Source organism: Pongo pygmaeus, chromosome 4 (assembly GCF_028885625.2).
Source record: "Pongo pygmaeus isolate AG05252 chromosome 4, NHGRI_mPonPyg2-v2.0_pri, whole genome shotgun sequence".
Classification (NCBI taxonomy): Eukaryota; Metazoa; Chordata; class Mammalia; order Primates; family Hominidae; genus Pongo; species Pongo pygmaeus.
Window position 1 is genome coordinate 91,058,304 of NC_072377.2, and position 22,294 is coordinate 91,080,597.

A 22,294-nucleotide genomic window follows, 5' to 3' on the forward strand; every position below is an offset into this window, starting at 1 on the left:
TCAGATGGGAAAAGACTTAGGGAAAGACTTAGAGATCTCCCTCACCTCTTTTAAGTGTTTTTTGTAGGAATAACTTGCTAAACTGGGTTCATATTAGACATTTGTGTAACGATAGACCATATCTCACCTATATTCTTTTCTATTTAAATATTGATTCATTTCTCTAATTTTTAAATCTTTTTATTTTGAGATAATTGTAGATTCATATGCAGTTTTAAGAAATAAGACAGATGGGCTGGGTGCGGTGGCTCACGCCTGTAATCCCAGCACTTTGGGAGGCTGAGGCGGGTGGATCACAGGGTCAGGAGATCGAGACCATCCTGGCTAACACGGTGAAACCCCGTCTCTACTAAAAATACAAAAAAAAAAAAAAAAATTAGCTGGGCGTGGTGGTGGGCGCCTGCTACTCGGGAGGCTGAGGCAGGAGAATGGCATGAACCCGGGAGGCGGAGCTTGCAGTGAGCCGAGATCATGCCACTGCACTCCAGCCTGGGCGACAGAACGAGACTCCGTCTCAAAAAAAAAAAAAAAAAAATGAGATGTACTTGTTCATCCATTTTACCTCAGTGGTAACATCTTGCATAACTATAGTGCAGTATCAAAACCAGGACATTGACATTGCTGTAATCCACCTATTTTGTTCACATTTCACCAGTTTTACATATACTCATTTGTGTGTGTGCATGCATGGGTGTGTGATATATTTAGTATTTAGTTATATGCAGTATTATAACATGTAAATTTGTATAATCATTACCATACTAGAGATACAGAAGAGTTTCTTCACCACTAGGATCTCTCGTGCTGTGTTTTTATAACCAGAGTCTCCTTCCTCTTTCCTTATTCCCTGGTAACTGCTAATTTGTTTTTTTTGGGTCATTTAAAGAAGATTATGTGGGCTGGGTGCAATGGCTCACTCCTGTAATCTCAGCACTTTGTGAGGCTGAGGCAGTTGGATCGCTTGAGCCCAGGAGTTCAAGACCAGCTTGGGCAACATGGCGAAACCTTGTCTCTACAAAAAAAACAAAAGTTAGCTGTTCGTGGTGTTGCACACCTGTAGTCCCAGCTACTCAGGAGGCTGAGGTGGGAGGATCACCTGAGCCTATGAGGTTGAGGCTGCAGTGAGTTATGATTGTGCCACTGCACTCCAGCCTGGGTGACAGAATGAGACCCTGCCTCAAAATGGAATCAAATAGTATGTAACCTTTTGGGATTGGCATTTGTCACTCAGCATAATTTGTCAAGTTCGTGTAAGTTGAAGTATCAATATTTTGCCTTTTTTTCATTGCTGAATAGTAGTCCATGGTATAGATGTGCCACAGTTTGTTTAACCATTCAGCCATTGGGGAACATTTGGGTCATTTCTAGTTTTGGGTATTATAAAAAAAACTGCTATAAACATTTGTATATATGTTTTTGTGTGAACATAAGTTTTCATTTCTGTCATTTAAGTCCCCGAGAGTACAATTACTGGATTGTATGATAGTTGCATGTTCACTTTTATAAGAAATTGCCAGCATTTTCTATAATGACTATACATTTTTACATTCTCACCAGCAACTTATGAGAGATCCGGTTTCTCTGTGTCTTAACCAGCATTTGATGATATCATCATTTTTTATTTTAGCCTTTCTGTTTTTACTGATATCTCATTGTGGTTTTGATTAACATTTTTCTAATGTCTAATTATATTAGTCAGGGTTCTCCAGAGAGAATCAATAAGATACATGCATATATAAAAGGGTGTTTATTAGGGAGAATTGGCTTATGCCATTACAAAGTCAAAATCCCACAATAGGCCATCTGCAAGCTAGCCAATGAGAAAAGCTGGTACCACATCCAAGTTGGAAAGCCTCAAAACCAGGAAAGCTGGCAGTCTGAGGCCAAAGGCCTGATACCCCCAGGGAGGCTGCTAGCCTGAGTCCTGGAGTCCAGAGACCAAAGAACCTGGAGTTTGATGCCTGAGGGCAAAAGCAAAGTATCCCTCACTAGAAGGGGGTGGGGAACTCAGCAAGCTGGCTCTGTTTCTCTTTCTGCCTACTTTGTTCTGGCAGCCGATTGGATTGGATGGTGCCCACCCAGAGTGGGTCTTACTCTCCTCATTCACTGACTCACATGCCAGTCTCTTCTGTAAACACCCTCACAGACACACCCAGAAACAATGCTTCACCAGCCATCAATGCATCCCTCAGTCCAGTAAAGCTGACGCCTAATATTAACCACCACAGTAATGATGTTGGAAAATCTTTTTATTTATTTCTTTTTTTTTTTGACAGTGTCTTGCTCTGTTGCCCAGGCTGGAATGCAGTGGCACGATAATGGCTCATTACAACTTCCACCTTCCAGGTTCAAGTGATTTTCCTGCCTCAGCCTCCCGAGTAGCTAGAATTACAGACACCTGCCGCCACGCCTGGCTAATTCTTGTATTTTTAGTAGAGACAGGGTTTCACCATGTTGGCCAGACCGGTCCTGAACTCCTGACCTCAAGTGATCCACCTGCCTCAGCCTCCCAAAATGCTGGGATTACAAGCATGAGCCACCTCGCTCAGCTGAAAAATCTTTTCATGTGCTTTTTCCGTCTGTATACCTTCTTTGGTGAAATGTCTGTGTTTTTGGCCCATTTTCAAATTGGACTTTTTTAAATTGTTGAGTTTCAAGAGGTTCAACCCATATTGTAACATGTGTCAGAATTTTCTTTCTTTCTTTTTTTTGAGACAGAGTCTCGCTCTGTTGCCCAGGCTGGAGTGCGGTGGTGCAATCTCGGCTCACTGCAAACTCCACCTCCCCGGTTCATGCCATTCTCCTGCCTCAGCATCCTGAGTAGCTGGACTCTAGGTGCCTGCCACCATGCCAGGCTAATTTCTCTTTTTTTTTTTTTAAGGCTGAATAATAGTCCATTGCATGTATATATCACCTTTTGTTTACCCAGTTATCCATTGAAGTTTTGGGCTGCTTGCACCTTTTGGCTATGGTTCCCAGTGTGTACATGGTATATAAATATCTGTTCCAGTGCCTGCTTTCATTTTGGGTATATACCCAGGCGTGGAATTGCTGAATCATATGGTAATTCTGTTTTTAATTTTTTAAGGAATCATCATACTGTTTTCCACAGTGACCACACCATTTTATAGTCCCAGCAGCAATGCACAAGGGTTAGAATTTCTCTGCATCCTTGCCAACACTTTTTTTTTTTTTTTTTTTTGAGACGGAGTTTCGCTCTTGTTGCCCAGGCTGAAGTGCAATGGCGCGTCTCGTCTCACTGCAGTCTCGTCTCACTGCAATCTCGTCTCACTGCAGTCTCCACCTCTTGAGTTCAAGTGATTCTCCTGCCTCAGCTTCCCGAGTGCCAACACTTTTTATTTTCTATTTTCTTAATAATAGCTATCCTAGTAGGTGTGAAGTAGTAACTGGTTTTGATTTGCATTTTCCTAAGATTAGTGTTGTTGAGCATCTTTTCATGTGCTTATTGGCCATTTGTATATATATCTTTTTTTTGGAGAAATGTCTATTGCCCATTTTTGTTTTTGTTTTTTTGAGACAGAGGCTTGCTCTGTTGCCCAGGCTGGAGTGCAGTGACACGATCTCGGCTCACTGCAACCTCTGCCTCCTGGGTTTAAGCGATTCTCCTGTTTCAGCCTCCCAGCTAGCTGGGATTACAGGCGCATGCCACCATGCCTGGCTAATTTTTGTGTTTTTAGCAGAGATGGGGTTTCACCATGTTGGCCAGGATGGTCTCGAACTCCTGACCTCAAGTGATCCACCAGTCTCAGCCTCCCAAAGTGCTGGGATTACAGGTGTGAGCCACCGCCCCCAGCCTATTGCCTATTTTTGAGTTGAGTTTTTTTGTTTTCGTAGGAGTTCTTTATATGTTCTTGGTATTAATCCCCCATCAGCTATATGATTAGCAAATATTTTTGCCCATTCCACAGGCTACTTTTTAGTTTTGTTGATAGTGTCTTTTGATGCATTTAATTTAATTTTGATGAATTCCAGCTTGTTTTTTTTCTTTTGTTGCCTATAAGTTTTATTTCAGTCATCAACTATGATTTGAAAACCTCTGGAGTAGAAGGATAGTCTATTGTTTTTATCTACATTTCTGCTTTTCTCATTGTTTTTTCTTCTTTCTTGGTGTTTCAAGATTCCTTCTTTTATTGAAGAATTTCCTTATTCTTTAAAGGTATGTCTGCTAGTAACAATTTATTCGTTTTCCTTTTGCCTGTGAATGTCATTATTTCACCATTATTCCTGAAAGATAGTTTCACCACAAATAAAGTTTACAGTTGACAATTCTTTTCTTTCAGAAGTTGAAAAATTTTGTGCCACTTTTCTTCTGTCCTTTGTAGTTTCAGATGATAAATCTCTTGCCACTTGAATTGGTGTTCCCCTATAAAGTAATGTGTCTTTTCTCTGTAATTGCTTTCAAAATCCTTATCTTTGTTTTCAGAAGTTTAGTGATATGTCAGGGTTTCTGTGGGTTTACCTATTTGAGATTTGATCACTTCCTGGATCTGTAGGTTTATGTTTTTTTCCAAATATGGATGTTTTCAGCCATTATTTTTGAATACCCTTTCAATTCCATCCTCTTTTCTTTGGGACTCCAGTGATACGGAGTTACATCTTACATTACTGTCTTACAGATCCTCAAGACTTTTAACTTCTTTTTAGTCATTTTTCTTCCTGTTGTTCAGATTGGGTAAATTCTGTTGATCTGTTGGTCCTCAAGTTCACAGATTGTGTCTTCTGTCATCTACTATTGAGCCCATTAAGTTGAAAAAAATAATTTTTAAATTGACAAAAATTGTGTATGTGTGTTGTGTACAACAGATATTTTGATATATGTATGCATTGTGGAATGGCTAAACTGAGCTAATTAACCTGCGTTACCTTATGTACTGAGCATTTTTTTTTTTGTGCTGAAAACACAATCGTAGCAATTTAAAGTATGTAGTAAATTATTATTATAAACTATGGACACCATGTTTGTACCATAGATCTCTTGAACTTATTCCTCTTAACTGAAATTTATCTCCTTTGATCAACATTTCCTCACCTGTCTAGTAAGTTTTGTTTTGTGTGTGTGTGTGTGTTTTTTTTTTTGGTTGTTATTATAGCTTGTTTTATCATCATTCGGTTGGTTTTACAACTTTTTTCTTTGCTGAAATTTTCTGTTTTTTAAATCTGTTTTAAAAGAATTTGTAATTGATTGTTGAAGTGTTTTTAATGATAGCTGATTGAAAATTAAAAACCTTTCCAACATCTAATACACATCAACATTAACATGTTTATTTTCTTTTTCTCATCCAAGTTGTGATTTTCTTGGTTCTTGGTATGATGGGTGAGTTTTGATTGTATGTTGGACATTTTGGCTTCTAGATAATTTTTAAATAATCACTTTTCCCCTAAATATGATTAATGTATGTTTACTATAGAAAATTTGGAGATTAGAAAATATGAAGAAAAACCAATCCTTACTTTTACTACCAAAGGTAATAATCACTGTTAAGTTTTGGTATATTATATATATCTAAAATACATCTGTATATATCCCTATCCCCCTAAATATGATTATAGCTAACATTTTCACATATGAGGACATTGAGATGTGGAGGGTTTTAGGTAACTTTCCCAAGTCACAGAGCCTACCAAGTGATACAAACCCAAGCTTTTGACCCCTAAGTCTATTTAACTACTATGCTACATTCCTGCTTCTGTTTTTCCTCCTTAATGCTTCAGAAAAATTGTTTCAGTAGGAGAATGAAGTTCTTTGAGGAGGAATTAGGGTGTTATAGCCATCTTAAGGGACTTAATACAGTGTTTATTTTGGGTAGTTCAGTATTTATGGATATTCATGTACTTGCATGCATTCTGGAGGTTATCTCAGGCAATAGAGAAATGAGCTTTGATACTTCTGTATATGCATTTATTTAGAGATATTTGTATCAACAAATACCCCCTTAAGGTTGAAGGCCTTTTCTTTTTGACAGATTTTTAAATCTTTTTTCAAGACAAATGCAGAAATATGAAACAACATATTACGAAACCCAATTTTTTTCTTATCAGTGTTAAAATGAAATTATGTTATTTGAGGACCTTTTGTATGTTGTTTTCTTAAGGCTGCAGTTTCTAAGAACCTATCAGTGATAAAGTGAGGATGTAATTGTAGTGTTTTAATTGAACCATTGTTAACTTTCTTATTTATTGAACAGCCACTGTATAGGAATTCTTTCATACATTATGTCACTTAAGTGACTATAGGTTGCTTTCTCTCTCTATATAGACAGACAGGTGGGTAGGCAGATGGTAAGCTTAGTTGTTCACTCACATCAGTTGGGTTTTAGGGTGGCTGCCAAAGCATGGATTTAGAAGAAATTATTAATCACTGCATTAAGTAGTGACCATATGAAAACTTAGGAATATTTTACTGTCTTTTAGTTCCTCGTTGATGAAGAAAGCTAATCCAGGTATCTGGAGTGGAACTATTCTCTACTTAGACTTAGGGGACACTGCAATGCTTTAATGCTGGTGGTAGAAGAAATAAAATTTCAGTTAGATTTAGTAGTTCTTTGGAATCATGTCGTAATTCTCCACATTTGTCATCATTGGTAATTAAAAAGAATATAACTATTGTTTGTTTGTATTTGTTTGTGTTTGGTTAGCACATAAATCTGATTAATTTCTCATGAAATTTGGAAAAAAGGAACACAAACCTCACACTAACAGGAAATCATATCCTCTAGTTAATATTAGGATTCCTGAATATCTTCCTTTTGTATGATCATTGGGATCAAAATCTTTTTATCATGAAACTGTTTTTGAAATTATAACAGAAGTGAATAGGAAATAACCTAATATTTTTGTTTTGACATTGTTTTTTAAGAACCTTATCTATGTTATAAAATAACATTTAACATTAAAGTTAGTGTCAGAAATCATAAAACTTTTAAAGTGCTGCGGAGATAATGGTACCATTTATTTATTTATTTATTTATTTTGAGATGGAGTCTTGTTCTGTCGCCAGGCTGTAGTGCAGTGGTGTGATCTCGGTTCACTGCAACCTCTGCTTCCTGGGTTCAAGCGATTCTTCTGCCTCAGCTTCCCGAGTAGCTAGGACTACAGGCGAGTGCCACCACGCCCAGCTAATTTTTATATTTTTTAGTAGAGATGGGGTTTCACTATGTTGGCCAGGATGGTCTTGATTTCTTGACCTCGTGATCCTTCCTCCTCGGCCTCCCAAAGTGCTGGGATTACAGGCGTGAGCCACCGCGCCTAGCAATGGTGTACCTTTTAATTAATTTTTGTGGAAATGGTATTATCTTCCTAGTGCACAGGGCCCTTGAGAGAGTACAGTGGAATAAAAGTTTAAATATAATAGGAGACAAATTGTGTTATGCTTTGAATGCTATGGTAATGGCTTGTGCATAGCATTGTAGTGTAGATATGTGGAATCGTAATGCAATTCTCTTCTTAACTTTTAAAAACAATTTTTTTAAGATTTCAGTCAGTCTCTTTTTTATTTTTTTATTTTTTTGAGACAAAGTCTCGCTCTGTCGCCTAGGCTGGAGTGCAGTGGCTCAATCTTGGCTCACTGCGACCCTTCACCTCCCAGGTTCAAGCGATTCTTCTGTCTCAGCCTTCTGAGTAGCTGGGATCATAGGCGCACACCACCACGTCCAGCTAATTTTTGTATTTTTAATAGAGATGGGATTTCGCCATGTTGGCCAGGCTGGTCTCGAACTCCTGACCCTAGGTAATCTGCCTGCGTCAGCCTCCCAGAGTGCTGGGATTACAGGTCTGAGCCACCATGCCCGGCCAGTCGGTCTCTTTTTCTCCTTTCCCACTCTAACCAGTTATCTAGATTGTTCTATTCTACCTCCGAAATAGATCTAACATCTTTCTTTTATTATTATTATTATTATTTTTTTGTGTTGGAGTTTCACTCTGTAGCCCAGGCTGGAGTGCAGTGGCATGATCTTGGCTCACTGAAACCTCTGCCTCCCGCTTCAAGCAATTCTCATGCCTCAGCCTCCCGAGTAGCTGGGATTACAGGCGCGTGCCACCACCCCTGGCTAATTTTTGTATTTTTTTAGTAGAGTCAGGGTTTCACCATGTTGGCAAGGGTGGTCTCGAATGCCTGACCTCAAGTGATCCACTCGCATTTGGTCTCCCAAAAGGATCTAACATTTCTTTTTTATTTCCTTTACTTTGATTCACACCCTCGTTTTCTCTTTCTTCTCCTATTAGAATGGTCTGTTACTTTTTTCCCTTTTACTGATCTCTTCCTCAGCCAATTGATAACTCTTTATTATTGGCTTTCAAAATGTTTAACTTCAACCCAAGTAAAAATTAAGAAATTCCTGATACATTGTGACACAGAGCTTATGTTTATATTTAAATTTAAAAAACTCCCGCCCCCGCAAAGGTTTAATGAAAAATAACCTTTTAAATTACTACTTGTGATACAATTCTATTTTCATTTTAATTCTGTTATACTCTACTTAAAAATTACTGGTAGAAAGCAACTAAATTGAATTTGAAACTCCCAGCAGTTTGAAAAATTGCTTTATTTTACTTTCAGTGTAATCTTGTAAAGACAAATTTTATACTTTCTTAAAACCCTTTTGTGGATCTATTGTTTACAGAGTAGTGGCCTTCAGATATAATTTTGATCATGACTCACTAAAAGAAATAGATTTTACACCTGTGACCCAGCATACACATATGCATAAACGTATACACACACACACACACACACACACACACCATATGTATATACACCATATATATACACCATGTATATATATACCATATATATACACCATGTATATATATACCATATATATACACCATGTATATATATACCATATATATACACCATATATATACACCATATATATACACACCATATATATATACTATATATATACACACCATATATATACACCATATATATACACACCATATATATATACACCATATATATACACCATATACATATACACCACATACATATACACCACATACATATACACCACATACATATACACTATATATATACACACCGTGTATATATATACACACCGTGTATATATATACACACACCATATATATATATATACACACACCATATATATATATACACACACCATATATATATATATATATATATACACCAGAAGCAATTTTATGCCTCTCTGTTTACTATTTCTTCTGTTGGGACACGTTTCTCCCTACCTTGATTACATGACAGACTTTCATTTATTCTTCTGAATACAGCTGGGACATTCTTGAAGTTGATGTAATATGACAAAAAAAAGATTCCTTTGCAAACAGTGGCAGCAACTATGTCATCAAACCAACTTGGAAAGAATTGTTTTCTCAGAGAATTAAACCACACGAAATCAATTAAATCAATGTGCAATGAATTACACAAGTTTTCTGGTTAGAAAGACCTGACAGTACCTGCTTGGTAATACTGGCTTATTTAAATAATAGGGATTGTAGCAAACGATGTGGTCATAATGGACTCATGTAAAATGGAGCCTTATTAAGGGTTAGCTTGTCAGGTGTCATCTAATTTCAAGTGAGTGGGCTTTTTTTAGCCCAAGGATGGAACCTGTTTCTGGTGGAGTTATTCTTGTAATTATGTAAATGTTTTTATTAGATATATGCTTTTTTTTGGGTCCAAATTGCATGCTCAACTTTACCCCAAGTGTTTGTGTTGGAAAATTTGAAATTTGCAGAAAAGTTGCAAGAATACTGAGTAACTTTACATTTTGTCACATTTTAGTTTGTCCCTTTCTTAGTTTGTCCCTTTCTCTTTATACACACGTATATATTATTTTTGCTGAACTGTTTAAAAGTTGCAGAGATCTTGTTCTTTTCCACTGAAATATTATCATGTGTTTCCCAAGAATAAGGACAATAGCCTACAAAGCCAAATATAATGAATTTAACATTAATATATTATTCATATATCGTCAGTTGTTCCTATAGTGTCGTTTATATTTGTCTGTTTTAATGAACTGCATTTAATTGTTATGTCTTTTTTGTCTCCTTTAATCTAGAACAGTCCTTTTTGCTTTTTATTTCTTTTGTAACTTTAGCATTTTTGAAGTGTTTAGGATAGTTCTGCAGAATGTGTCTCAATTTGTATTTGATTGTTTTCTCATAGTTAGATTAACCATTACTGGCAGAGATATGCCATAGGTCATGAGTTCTCAGTACATAGGGGCACATGATGTCAATTATACTATTGATGATGTACCTAAGTTTGACCTTGGTTAAGGTGGGTTCCACCAGATTTTGCTATTATGAAAGATACCTTTCCCTTTATAATTAATAAATAATAAGTACCCATTGGTTTTAATAACCATTGATTATTTTTACCTGAATCATTTATTTTCTTGTAATGATACTGTAAAATGGTGGTTTTTCCCTCTATTTGTAATTTCGTTGAAATTTATTAGTTAGCAATCTTCATTAGAGAATCTTAGGATTACAGTTTGGCTCCCCACTTAGTAGGCTTGTAGGGGAGATTAGGCTGGGTAGAGATACATGCAGGCATGCATGTATTTTATTTTATTATTATTATTTTTTGAGTCAAGGTCTTGCTTCGTTGCTCAGGTTGGAGTGCAGTGATGTAATCACTGTTCACTGCAGCCTCAACCTCCCAGGTTCAAGCGGTCTTCCCACCTCAGCCTTCCTATTAACTAGGACTACAGGTGCATGCCACCATGCCCATCTAATGCTTTATTTTTTGTATTGTCTATACAAATTTTTTGTATTGTCTCACCAATTTCCCAGGCTTGTCTTGAACTCTTGGACTTGAGTGATCCTCCCTCCTTGTCCTCCCAAAGTGCTGGGATTACAGGCATGAGCCACCGTGCCTGGCTTAATTTTGTCGTTGTTGTTAATAGATAAATTGTCCTTGTGGTTTCTATATTAGTCACTTTTGAGCTTTGTTAGAATGGATCAACAACCTTATATCCCATCAACTCTTAATAGTTGACTCACTTGAGTTTAAGTTGTATATCCTGGAGCAGTCGTCTTGACTTTTGCTATTTAATGATGTTTCGTGACAGTTAGCAAGTTACATAGCTTGTTCTGGGTGAAACCGTTCTGCCTTGCATTTTTACCCATTTGTATTCCATTTTTACAGTGATTTATTTCAAGGCAATGAGGACAAGGAGGATGCAAAATCAAAAAAGGCATTGGATTTAATGGTTAAAGGTGGTGTATAAGGGACAGGAATGCAGTTTGAGTAAAATGGTGAATACTTCTAGATAGGCACAAAAATTTTATTTCCCCTAGTTCACTTTTTAAAAATTAATAAATTTTATTTTTTAGAGCACTTTTAGCTTTATAGCAAAATTGAGGGGAAAGTAGAGTTGCCATATTCCAACCCCTCTTTTTCCCACTATTGACATCCAGCGCACTGGCACATTTGTTTCCAGTGATGAACTTACATTAGCATATTATTGTCACCAGTGTTCATAGTTTACATTAGGGTTTATTCTTGGCATTGTACATTCTGTAGGTTTTCACAAATGTTTTATGACGTGTATCCCACATTGTGGTATCATACAAAATAGTTTCATTGCCTAAAAATCCTGTATATTTTGTCTGTTCATTCTTCCTTCCCCCTTAGCCTCTGTCGGTCACTAATCTTTTTACTGTCTCCATAGTTTTACCTTCTCCAGGATGTTGTATAGATGGAATTGTACAGTATGTAGCCTTTTCACATTGGCTTCTTTCACTTAATAACATGCATTTAGGATTCATTCTTTCTTTCCATGGTTTGATAGCTAATTTCTCTTTTTGTCTGAATGCACCATAATTTATCAAGTCAGCTAGTGGTTGTTTGTGGATTTTGGCAATTATGAATAAAGGTGCTTATAAGCATTTGTGTGCAGGTTTTTTTGTGGCCAGAAGTTTTCAGTTTATTGGGATAAATAACAAGAAGCCTGATTGCTGGATAGTATAGTAAAAGTATGTTTTGGAAGAAACTGCCAAACTGTCTTCCATAGTGGGTGCACCATTTTGCATTCCTACCTGTAGTGAGTGACAGTTCCTGTTGCTCTACATTCTTGCCAGCATTTGATATTGCCAGATTTTTGGATTTTGGCCATTGTAAAAGGTGTATAGTGATATCCTGTTTGAATATGCCGTTTTCTAATCACATATGGTGATATATAATGGTTTGGATATGTGACTCCTCTAGATCTCTTGTTATGGCCCGGGTGGTGACTCATACCTATAATCCCAGCACTTTGGGAGGCTGAGGTGGGAGGATTGCTTGAGGCCAGGAGTTTGAGACCAGCGTGGCCAACATGAGACTGAGACTCTGTCTCTACAAAAAAGAAAAAATTAGCCAGGTGGTGGTCAGCACACCTGTGGTTCCAGCTACTCAGGAGACCGAGCGGGGAGGATCACTTAAGCCTGAGAGGTCAAGCCTGCAGTAAGCTATGATTGTGCCACGGCACTCCAACTTGGGCAACAGGGTGAGACCCTGTCTCCTAAATAAATAAATAAATAAATAAGTAAATCTCATGTTGAAATGTAATTCCTAATGTTGGAGGTGGGACCTGTTGAGAGGGTTTGGGTCATGGGGGAGGATCCCTCATGGCTTGCTGCCATCCTCCTGATAGTGAGTTTGTTTTCACGAGGTCTGGTTGTTGTAAAGTGTGGCACCTTGCCCGCTACTCACTCTTGCTCTGCTTTCACAAAACATCATGTAATATTTTGTTCCCGCTTTGCCTTCCACCATGAGTAAAAGCTTCCTGAGCCTACCCAGAAGCTGAGCAGATGCTGACACCATGCTTCCTACACAGCCTGCAGAACCATGAGCCAGTTAAACCACTTATAAATTACCCAGGCTCAGGTATTTCTTTATAGCCATGCAAGAATGGTCTAATGCATATGATATTGAACATCTTTTCATGTGTTTATTTGCCATCTTTATATCTTCTTTGGTGAGATGTCTGTTCAGGTCTTTTGCCCATTTTAAAATCAGGTTTGTTTTCTTACTGTTGTGAAGAGTTCTTTGTATGTTTTTGGATAACAGTCCTTTACCAGATGTGTCTTTTGAGAATATTTTTCTCCCAGTCTGTGGTTTGTCTTTTCATTTTCTTGACAGTTGCTTTTTGCAGAGCAGTTTTTAATTTTAATGAAATCCAGCTTATTCATTTTTTCTTTCATGGATTGTGACTTTTGTGTCTGAGAAGTCATCACCATAGCCAAGGTCATTAGATTTTCTTTTTTGTTATCGTCTAGGAGTTTTATAGTTTTGCATTTTAATTTCGGTCTGTGATCCATTTTGAGTTAAATTTTGTGAAGGCTGTAAGGTGAGTGTTTACATTCCTTTTTTTTTTTTTTTGTCATGTGGAGGTCCAGTTGTGCCAGCACTGTTTGTTAAAAAGTCTGTCTTTGCTCCGTTATCTTACCTTTGCTCTTTTTTCAAAGATCAATTGGTTATATTTATTTGGGTCTGTTTCTGGGTTTCCTGTTCTGTTCCATTGATTTATTTGTCCTTTTCCGAAATACCACACTATCTTGGTTACTATAGCATTATAATAAGTCTAGTAGTGTCAATCCCTCCGACTTTTTCTTTCATTGTTATGTTGGCTATTCTAGGTCTTTTACCTCTTCATAAAAACTTTAGAATCAGTTTGTTGATATCCACAAAATAATTGCTGGGATATTGATTGGAATTGTGCCAAATCTGTACATCAAGTTGGGAAGAACAGACATGTTAATATTGAGTCTTATTCATGAACTTGCAGTATCTCTCCATTTATTTAGTTCTTTGTTATCTTCCATCATAGTTTCGTAGTTTTTCTCTTATAGATCCTGTACATATTTTGTTAGAATTATACCTAAGTATTTCATTTTTTGGTTGCTAATGTAAATGGTAATGTGTTTTAAATTTCTTTTGTACAAACAGGAAAGCCAGTGGCTTTCCTTGTATTCTGCAACCTTGCTTGTTCCATGAGGTTTTTTGTCAGTTCTTTAGAATTTTCTACCTAGACAATCCTGTCGTCTGAGAACAAAGACAGTATTATTTCTTCTTTTCCAATAAGTATACATTTTTCCCTTTCCTGTTTTACTGCATTAGCTAGGACTTTGAGTATGATTTTGAAAAACAGTGGTAAGAGGAGGCATCCTTGCAGTTTTCCCCATCTTGGTGGGGAAGCTTCGACATTCTCACCATTAAGTATGGTGTTAGCTGTAGGTTTTTTGGTAGATTTTTTTTTTTTTTTATCAAGTTGAGGAAATTCCCTTCTATTCCTAATTTGCTCAGCGTTTTAATCATGATTGGATATTGGATACCATCAAATGGATTTTCTGCATCTATTAATATGATCATGTGATTTTTCTTCAGCCTGATGTGATTGATTACATTGATTTTTAAAAACGTTGAGCCAGTCTTGGTAAATACTGCTTGATCATGGTGTGTAATTCTTTTTGTACATTGTTGGATTTAATTTGCTAATATTTCGTTGAGGATGTTCGCATCTATGTTCATAAGAGATTGGTCTGTAGTTTTCTTTTCTTGTAATGTCTTTGTCTGGTTTTGGTATTAGGTTAGTATTGCCCTCACAGAATGACTTAGGAAGTAACTGCTATGTCTCTGAAAGAGATTGTAGAGAATTGGTATTATTTCTTCTTTATATGTTTATTAGAATTCACCAGTGAACCCATCTGGATTTGGTTCCCTCTGTTTTTGAAAGTTAGTTATGGATTCAGTTTCTTTAATAGATATAGGTCTATTCAAGATTGTTTTTTTCTACTTGTGTGAGTTTTGGCAGATTATGTCTTTTAAGTAGTTGCTCCATTTCATTTAGCTTTGCAAATTTGTGGACATAGATTTATTTACAATATTAGTTTATTATCTTTTTAATGACTTTGGGGTCAGTAGCGATTAGTAAAGATCTTCTCTTTCAGTTCTGATATTAGTAATTTGTCTTCTGTCTTTTTTTGTAAGTCTGGCTAGAGGCTTATCAGTTTTATTGATCTTTACAGAAAAGTTACTTTTGGGTTTGTTAATTTACTCTATTGATTTCCTGTTTTCAATTTCATTGATTTTTGCTGTAATTTCTATATTTCTCTTTATCTGCTTACTTTGGAGTTAATTTGCTTTTCTTTCTTGCTTTCTATGATGAAGTTTAGATTATTATTATTATATACAAATTTTATTTAAGAGACAGGGTCTCGCTATGTGGCTCAAGCTGGAGTGCAGTGGCTGTTCCCAGGTGCAATCCCGCTACTGATCTGTGTTTTGACCTGCTCTGTTTCCAACCTGGGCTGGTTCACCCCTCCTTAGGCAACCTGGTGGTATCCTGTTCCCAGGGGTGTTGATACCAAACTAATCGTGGAGGTTTACTGGGCATAATGTACTGCAGTCCAGAACTTCTGGATTCTATCTATTTTTCTGCCTTCACCTCCCAGGTAACTGGGACTACAAGTGTGTGCTGGTGCTCCCAGCTGAAGCTCTGATTACTGATTTTTTATCTTTCTTAACATGTGCATTCACACTATAAGTTTTCCTCCAAGCACTACTTTTGCTGCATCCCAGAAGTGTTGAATTGTATTTTCATTTTAATTTAAAGTATTTTAAAATTGCTCTTCACATTTCCTCTTTGATTAATGTGTTTATTTAGAAGTACTTTGGAATTTTCCTATGTTTTGTTATTTATTTCTAGTTTAATTCTCTGGTCTGATAGTAGACATTATGTGATTCCTATACTTATGACTTTGTTAAGGTGTGTTATTACCCAGAATGTGGTCTATGTTGGTAAATATTTCATTCGAGCTTGGAGAGAATGTGCAGTCTGCTGTTGTTGGATGAAGTAGTCTATAGATGTCAATCATATCCAGTTGATTGAAAGTGCTGCTGAGTTAAACTATGTCTTTACTGATTTATTGCTGGCTGGATCTGCCCGTTCCTGATAGAGCCATGTTGAAATCTCAACTCTAATAGTGCATTTATGTATTTCCTCTTGAAGTTCTGTTTTTTTTTTTTTTAATTTTTTTTTTATTGTTACTCTCCATTGTTAGGTACATATATATTAAGGATCATTGGGTCTTCTTGAGGTATTGATCCCTTTATCATTACTTAATGCCTCTCTTTATCCCTGGTAACTTTCCGTGCTCTGAAGTTGGCTCTGTCTGAAATTAATATAATTGTTGCTCCCACTTTCTTCTGATTAGTGTTAGCATGGTGTATCTTTCTCCATCCCTTTGCTTTTAATCTGTATGTGTTTTTTTATTTAAAATGAGTTTCTTGTTCATATAGTAGGATCTTGTTTTTTGGTCTACTCTGACAGTGTCTTTTAATTGGTATATTAGACTTGATGTTTAAAGTGGTTATTGATATAGTTAAATTTATATTCACCATATTTCTTACGATTTTCTGTTTGTTGCCCTATTTCTTTGTAACTTTTTGTTACGTACTTTTTCTGTCTTTTGTGATTTAATTGAGTATTTTATATGATTTCATTTTTTCTCTCATTTTTGAGCACATCAGTTTTATATATATATATATTTATTTTATTTTATTTATTTATTTATTTTTTTGAGACACTGTATCACCCAGGCTGGAGTACAGTGGCGTGATGTTGTCTCACTGCTCCACCTCCCTGGCTCAAGTGATCCTCCCACCTCAGCCTCTTGAGTAGCTGGGACGATAGATGCATGTCACCATGCCTGGCTAGTTACTGTTTGTACTTTTTTTTTGTAGAGATAGGGTTTTGCCATGTTGCCCAGGCCGGTCTCAAATACCTGGGCTAAAGCAATCCACTCACCTTGGCCTCCCAAAGTGCTGGGATTATAGGCATGAGCCACCACGCCTGTCCTCTACTTTTTTTTTTTTTTTTTTTTTTTTTTTTTTGAGATGGAGTCTTGCTCTGTCATCCAGGCTGGAATGCAGTGTCGCCATCTCGGCTCACAGCAACCTCCACCTTCCATATTCAAGCAGTTCTCCTGCCTCAGCCTCCTGGGTAGCTGGTATTACAGGCATGCGCCACCACGCCCAGCTAATTTTTGTGTTTTTAGTAGAGACGGGGTTTTGCCATGTTGGCCAGGCTGGTCTTGAATTCCTGACCTCAAGTGATCTGCCTGCCTTGGCCTCCCAAAGTGTTGGGATTACAGGTGTGAGCCACTGCGCCCGGCCTTTTTTTTTTTTTTTTCTTTTTTTTTCCTAACTTAAGTGTTTGCCCTGGAGCTTGCAATATACATTTACAGTTTTTCCAAGCACATTGTCAAATAATACTGTATTGCTTCATGGGTTGTGTAAGTACTTTATAATAACAAAATATTCCTGTTTCCTTGCTTCCATCCTTTTCTATCTTGTCATTCATTTCACTTATACATAGGCATACGCAAGCAGATACATCATTGCTATTATTTTGAACTGTTACCTTTTAGCTGAATTAAAAATAAGAAAAATAAAAGTTTTTATTTTACCTTCGCTTGTTTTCTCATGTTCTTTCTGAGTTTCTGACCTATATCATTATCCTTCTCTTTCATGAAATTATTTTAATGTGTCTTGCAAGGCAGGTGTACTGGCAACACATCTCTTCAATTTTTGTTTGTCTGAGAATGTCTTTGTTTCTTTCACTCTAGAAGGATAGTTTCACATGGTATAAATTTTTAAGTTCATGTTCTTTTTTCTGTCAACACTTTAGTATTTCATTCGACTCTCCTGTTTGCATTGTTTCTAAGGAGAAGCTGGTCTTCTGTAGGCAGGGTGTTTTTTTCCTCTGGTTTCTTTCAAGATTTTTTTCTTTGCTTTTGATTTTCTGAAGCTTGAATATGATATGCTTAGATTTTTAAAAATTATTTTTAGGTTTTTAGGAGCCTCAGTCTTAATGTTATCTGAGTTTTATGGATCTGTGGTTTGGTGTCTGATATGAACTTGGAAATTCTTAGTCATTATTGTTTCCTTGTGTTACCAGTGTGTGTAAGTTACACCTTTTTAAGTTTCCTACAGTTCTTGAATGTTCTACTCTTTCTTTTTCCTCTCTTTTTTTTCTTTGCTTTTCAGTTTTGGAAGTAGTTTCTGTTGTTAGACCCTTAAGCTCAGAGATGCTTTCCTTAGCTATGTTCAGTCTACTAATGAAGCCATTAAAGACATTCTTCATTTCTGTTACATTGCTTTTGATTTCTAACATTTCTTTTTATCCTTTCTTAGAATTTCCATTTCTCTGCTTACATTGTCTATGTATTTGTATATTGTCTACCTTTTTCATAAAGCACCTAGCATATTAATCATAGTTTTAAAAAATTCCCGGTCTGGTAACTCCAGAATTCCTGTCATGTCTGTTTTTGATGCTTGCTCTGTCTCTTCAAGCTGTTTTTTGCCTTTTATTATGTCTTGTAATTTTTTATTGAAAGGTATACATGATGTGCTAGGTAAAAGGAACTGCTGCAAATAGGCCTTTAGTGATGTAGTTATAAGGGAGGCATTGTGTAGTCCTAGTATTAGGTCCCAGTTTTTTGGTGAACCTGTGCTCCTGGACTGTGAACATAACCGTTGTTTCTCAGTCCTCCACCCTTATCCCTGTTACCTTTAGGTGGGACAGAATGGCTAGAAAGGGCTGGAATTTGGTATTTCCCTTCCCTCTTGTGAAAGGCTGAAGTGAACTGGAGTTGTTCACAGTACTTCTTTACCCACAGGTAGGTTAGGCTCTGGTAAATTAGTTTCTGTTCAAGGCAGGCCTTGTTAAGAACTGATTGTTCTGGCATATTTCAAAATTTTTCTTTTTTCCTTCCCCCTACCAGAAGCACAAAGGGATTTTTCTCTAATATTTACTGTAACGGCCTAGTAGAGCTCCTGGAGGTAAAATTCACAAGAGTGTCAGGGCCTCACATGACTGGATCCTCCTGGAGTTTTTAATTGTCATTTGTTTGCACTGAGTCTCCAGCAATTTGTCATTATAGTTGAAGCTTTCTTACCCTGGCACTGGTTCCCAAGGAAGTTTCTGCTTATGAGTTTCTGCTCTGATAACTTGAGATTTTTCTCTATCTGCCTGCCTGTCTCTCAATTTTGGGGAACGGTGGTTTGCCCTGTGACCTCACTTCTCTGAAGGGTCTAACTACAGCTATTGGTTTTTCAGTTTGCTCAGGTTTTTACTTGTTAGGATGGAGTAGTGACTTTTAATCTTCTTACATGTAAAGAAAGAACAGGAGGCTGGGCACGGTGGCTCACACCTGTAATCCCAGCACTTTGGGAGGCCGAGGCGGGCGGATCACGAGGTCAGGAGATCGAGACCATCCTGGCTGACATGGTGAAACCCTGCTCTACTAAAAATACAAAAAATTAGCCGGGCATGGTGGCGGGCGCCTGTAGTCCCAGCTACTTGGGAGGCTGAGGCAGGAGAATGGTGTGAGCCAAGGAGGCGGAGCTTGCAGTGAGCCTAGATCATACATGCCACTGCACTCCAGCCTGGGCGACAGAGCGAGACTCCGTCTCAAAAAAAAAAAAAGAAGAAACAGGAAGGAACAGGAAACTGACAGACAGCGGCTTAAAGCCTGCTTAAAGGTTACAAGTTTTAAAGGGGTTAAAAAGGGATTGGTTTGTGGGAATTTGGAGGCTACATCCTTTCAGAGAATGAGTAGTTAGAGGGGATAGCAAATTAAGGGGAGTAGTTTTTTCAGAATAGCAAAAGATAATATTTGATAATGTTTTTTATTCTTAATAGTAAATATTTAGCTATTTTATAAATCAATCATTGAGGTTGGATTTTTTGTTTTTACCCTAGTGTATTTGAAAGTAAATCATGCTTTATTTTCAATATTTGCTGATGTATTTAATCAAAACCTAGAGAATTGAGATAGACATTGTATCAGAAGAAAGCAGTTTTGAACAAAGAGAGCGAATTACTAGCCAGTTAACAAGTGTCAGCTGTTTTATAAGCATGGCATAACACTTCCTAAATTGTGCACTGCATTGTTCAGTTAAAGGAATTGGCGTTGTGTGACTTTTTGACAGTTAAATAATTTGAGAACTTCTGCATTTTGGGCCTGTGCTCTTGGAAATCCAGAATGTACATTAACTTATTTATGCCTAGTGTTCCATTAATGGAACACTAAGCGTCTGGGAGTTCTTTATATCCTACTGGTCAAAGTCATCGCCAAGGTCTGATTTTTCACACTCAAAAAATTGCAACCTTAGACATAAATACAGGAGGCCTATGAGTCATTAATATACTAAACAAACTTTCTTGTTTAACTCTGCTTTTTCTAAACTTACGTGCTTAGTGATCATTCTTTGCAGGGCGTGTTTTGAGAAACAGTAATAGCAAGTAGTTAAGTTTCTGTCTACCTGGTGCTTACAGTGGGAGTAGTATAGAGGAAGAACCCAAGTTTAGCCTTTGGAAAACCTGAGTTTGTGGTTTTTAATGCTTTTAGTGAATCACTATATTGGAAAAGTTAATTTAAGTTCCTCATGATTGTTTCCTTTTGTAAAATATAGTAACATTTCTCCATTTCTAATTCACAGTGATGCTGATGTTTTATAGTTACCAAAAAGGCTATAATAAAGTACTTACATATAAGGTTTGTATATGGTTCTTTTTTCTTTTGTATTGTCTATATGTAAGGTACACAACATAATGTTTTGATATGCATATATGTAGTGAAGTAATTACTACAGTCAAGTAAATTAACATATCCCGCATCTCCCATAGTTAACCGTTTGTGTGTGTGTGTGTGTGTGTGTGTGTGTGTGTGGTAAGAGTGCCTAAAAATATGGAATGCTTCACAAATTTGCATGTCATCCTTGAGCAGGGGTCATGTTGATCTTTTCTCTATTATAATTCCAATTTTTAGTATATGTGCTGCAGAAGTGAGTACTGTATATGGTTCTTACAAAGAAGGGGAATGTTTGACACCTGCTTTCTGGTGGTAGGTGTGATGTTGATGTGAATTGTTCCAGGAGTCAGAAACCTATATAGATGTTGAAAGAATAAATCAGTATGCAAGGGAATGGTGTGTTAACATTATGTAGAGGCAACAGTGCTAAGGAGTTATACTATTTTCTTATAATTTTTTTCCTTTGGACACTATAATATGTAGTGAAGAGATGACCAATAAAACAAGAACAATAGATATTTAGTATTGCTTATTAAGAGTTAAGCGGGGAGCTGGGTGCAGTTGGCTCATGCCTGTAATCCCAGCACTTTGAGGGGCCGAAGGAGAGAGGATTGCATGAGCCCAGGAGTTAGAGACCAGACCGAGCAACATAGGGAGACCCTGTCTCTACAAAAAATAAAAATAAAAAGTTTAGCAGGGCATGGTGGCACACTTGTGGTCCCAGCTACTTGGGAGGCTGGGGTAGGAAGTTCACTTGAGCCCAAGTGGTTGAGCTTGCAGTGAGTTCTGATCTTGCCACTGCACTCTCACCTGGATGACAAAGCGAGATCTGTCTCATAAGCTGGGCAGGGTGGCCTCTGCGTGTAATCCCAGCTACTTGGGAGGCTGAGGTGGGAGGACTGCTTGAGGCCAGGAGTTTGAGACCACCCTTAACAACCTAACAAGACCCTGTCTCAAAAAAATATTAAAATAAAAAGAGTTAGATGGATTGCAAGAAAGCTTCCCTAGCTTGTAAGTTTATCCTAGTTACTAATGACAGAAATATAGTTGAAACATGGTAGAATAAAGTTTTGGATGAAATCTTACGCAATTATTTATAAGGTAATGTCTACAATTTAATTATTTTGTTGTAAGGATGTTAAAATGAGTTTTAGAATAATGCATACAATAGTTGGGGATAGAAGAGCTTTTTATTTGAAAAGAAAATATTCAGTTTTTTTGTTATTGAAAAAGTTTAAAAGATGATTATATGGTTAAAATTCACATAGTTAATGAACAGAGAAAATGAAAAATGGTGACAAAATCCTGAGAGGTATAAAACTACATATGCCAAAGAGGCAGATGCATGAATTTCTGTCCTGTCTCTGACCTTAGTGGGCATGAGGCATTAGTCATGGAAAGGCAGAAAAGATGAGGCAGGGCTCGGTCCTGGCTCTGAGTCACCCATTGACTCAGCTGTTAGTACCAACCACTTAGTCTTAGGCTGCTGAACAGGACATAAGTGAATTTTCAAGTTACCACTGTTGTGGCCTCTACAAACATTTGGCAGTATTGAGGGTTAAGGGAGATTAAGTCCAAGATAATATAACAGATGAGGGAGAGGGTAACAGCTGGACAACGCGTTGTTATAAGGTGTTTAGTGTAGATATAATTTTGACTGTCTAATGTTTTATTTATGTATATGCATAATTATATATATATG

At 37.1% G+C, this 22,294-nt stretch overlaps 1 protein-coding gene and 1 non-coding gene across 4 annotated transcripts in view; one reads left to right on the forward strand and one right to left on the reverse strand.

Moving 5' to 3' along the window:
• Positions 1-22,294, forward strand: part of RASA1 (RAS p21 protein activator 1) — a 123,839-nt gene that overhangs the window by 13,187 nt on the left and 88,358 nt on the right. The gene's annotated exons all lie outside the window — the stretch shown is intronic.
• Positions 20,743-20,853, reverse strand: LOC129037651 (U6 spliceosomal RNA). Its single transcript, XR_008502889.1, has one exon. It is a non-coding gene; the product is annotated as a U6 spliceosomal RNA (small nuclear RNA).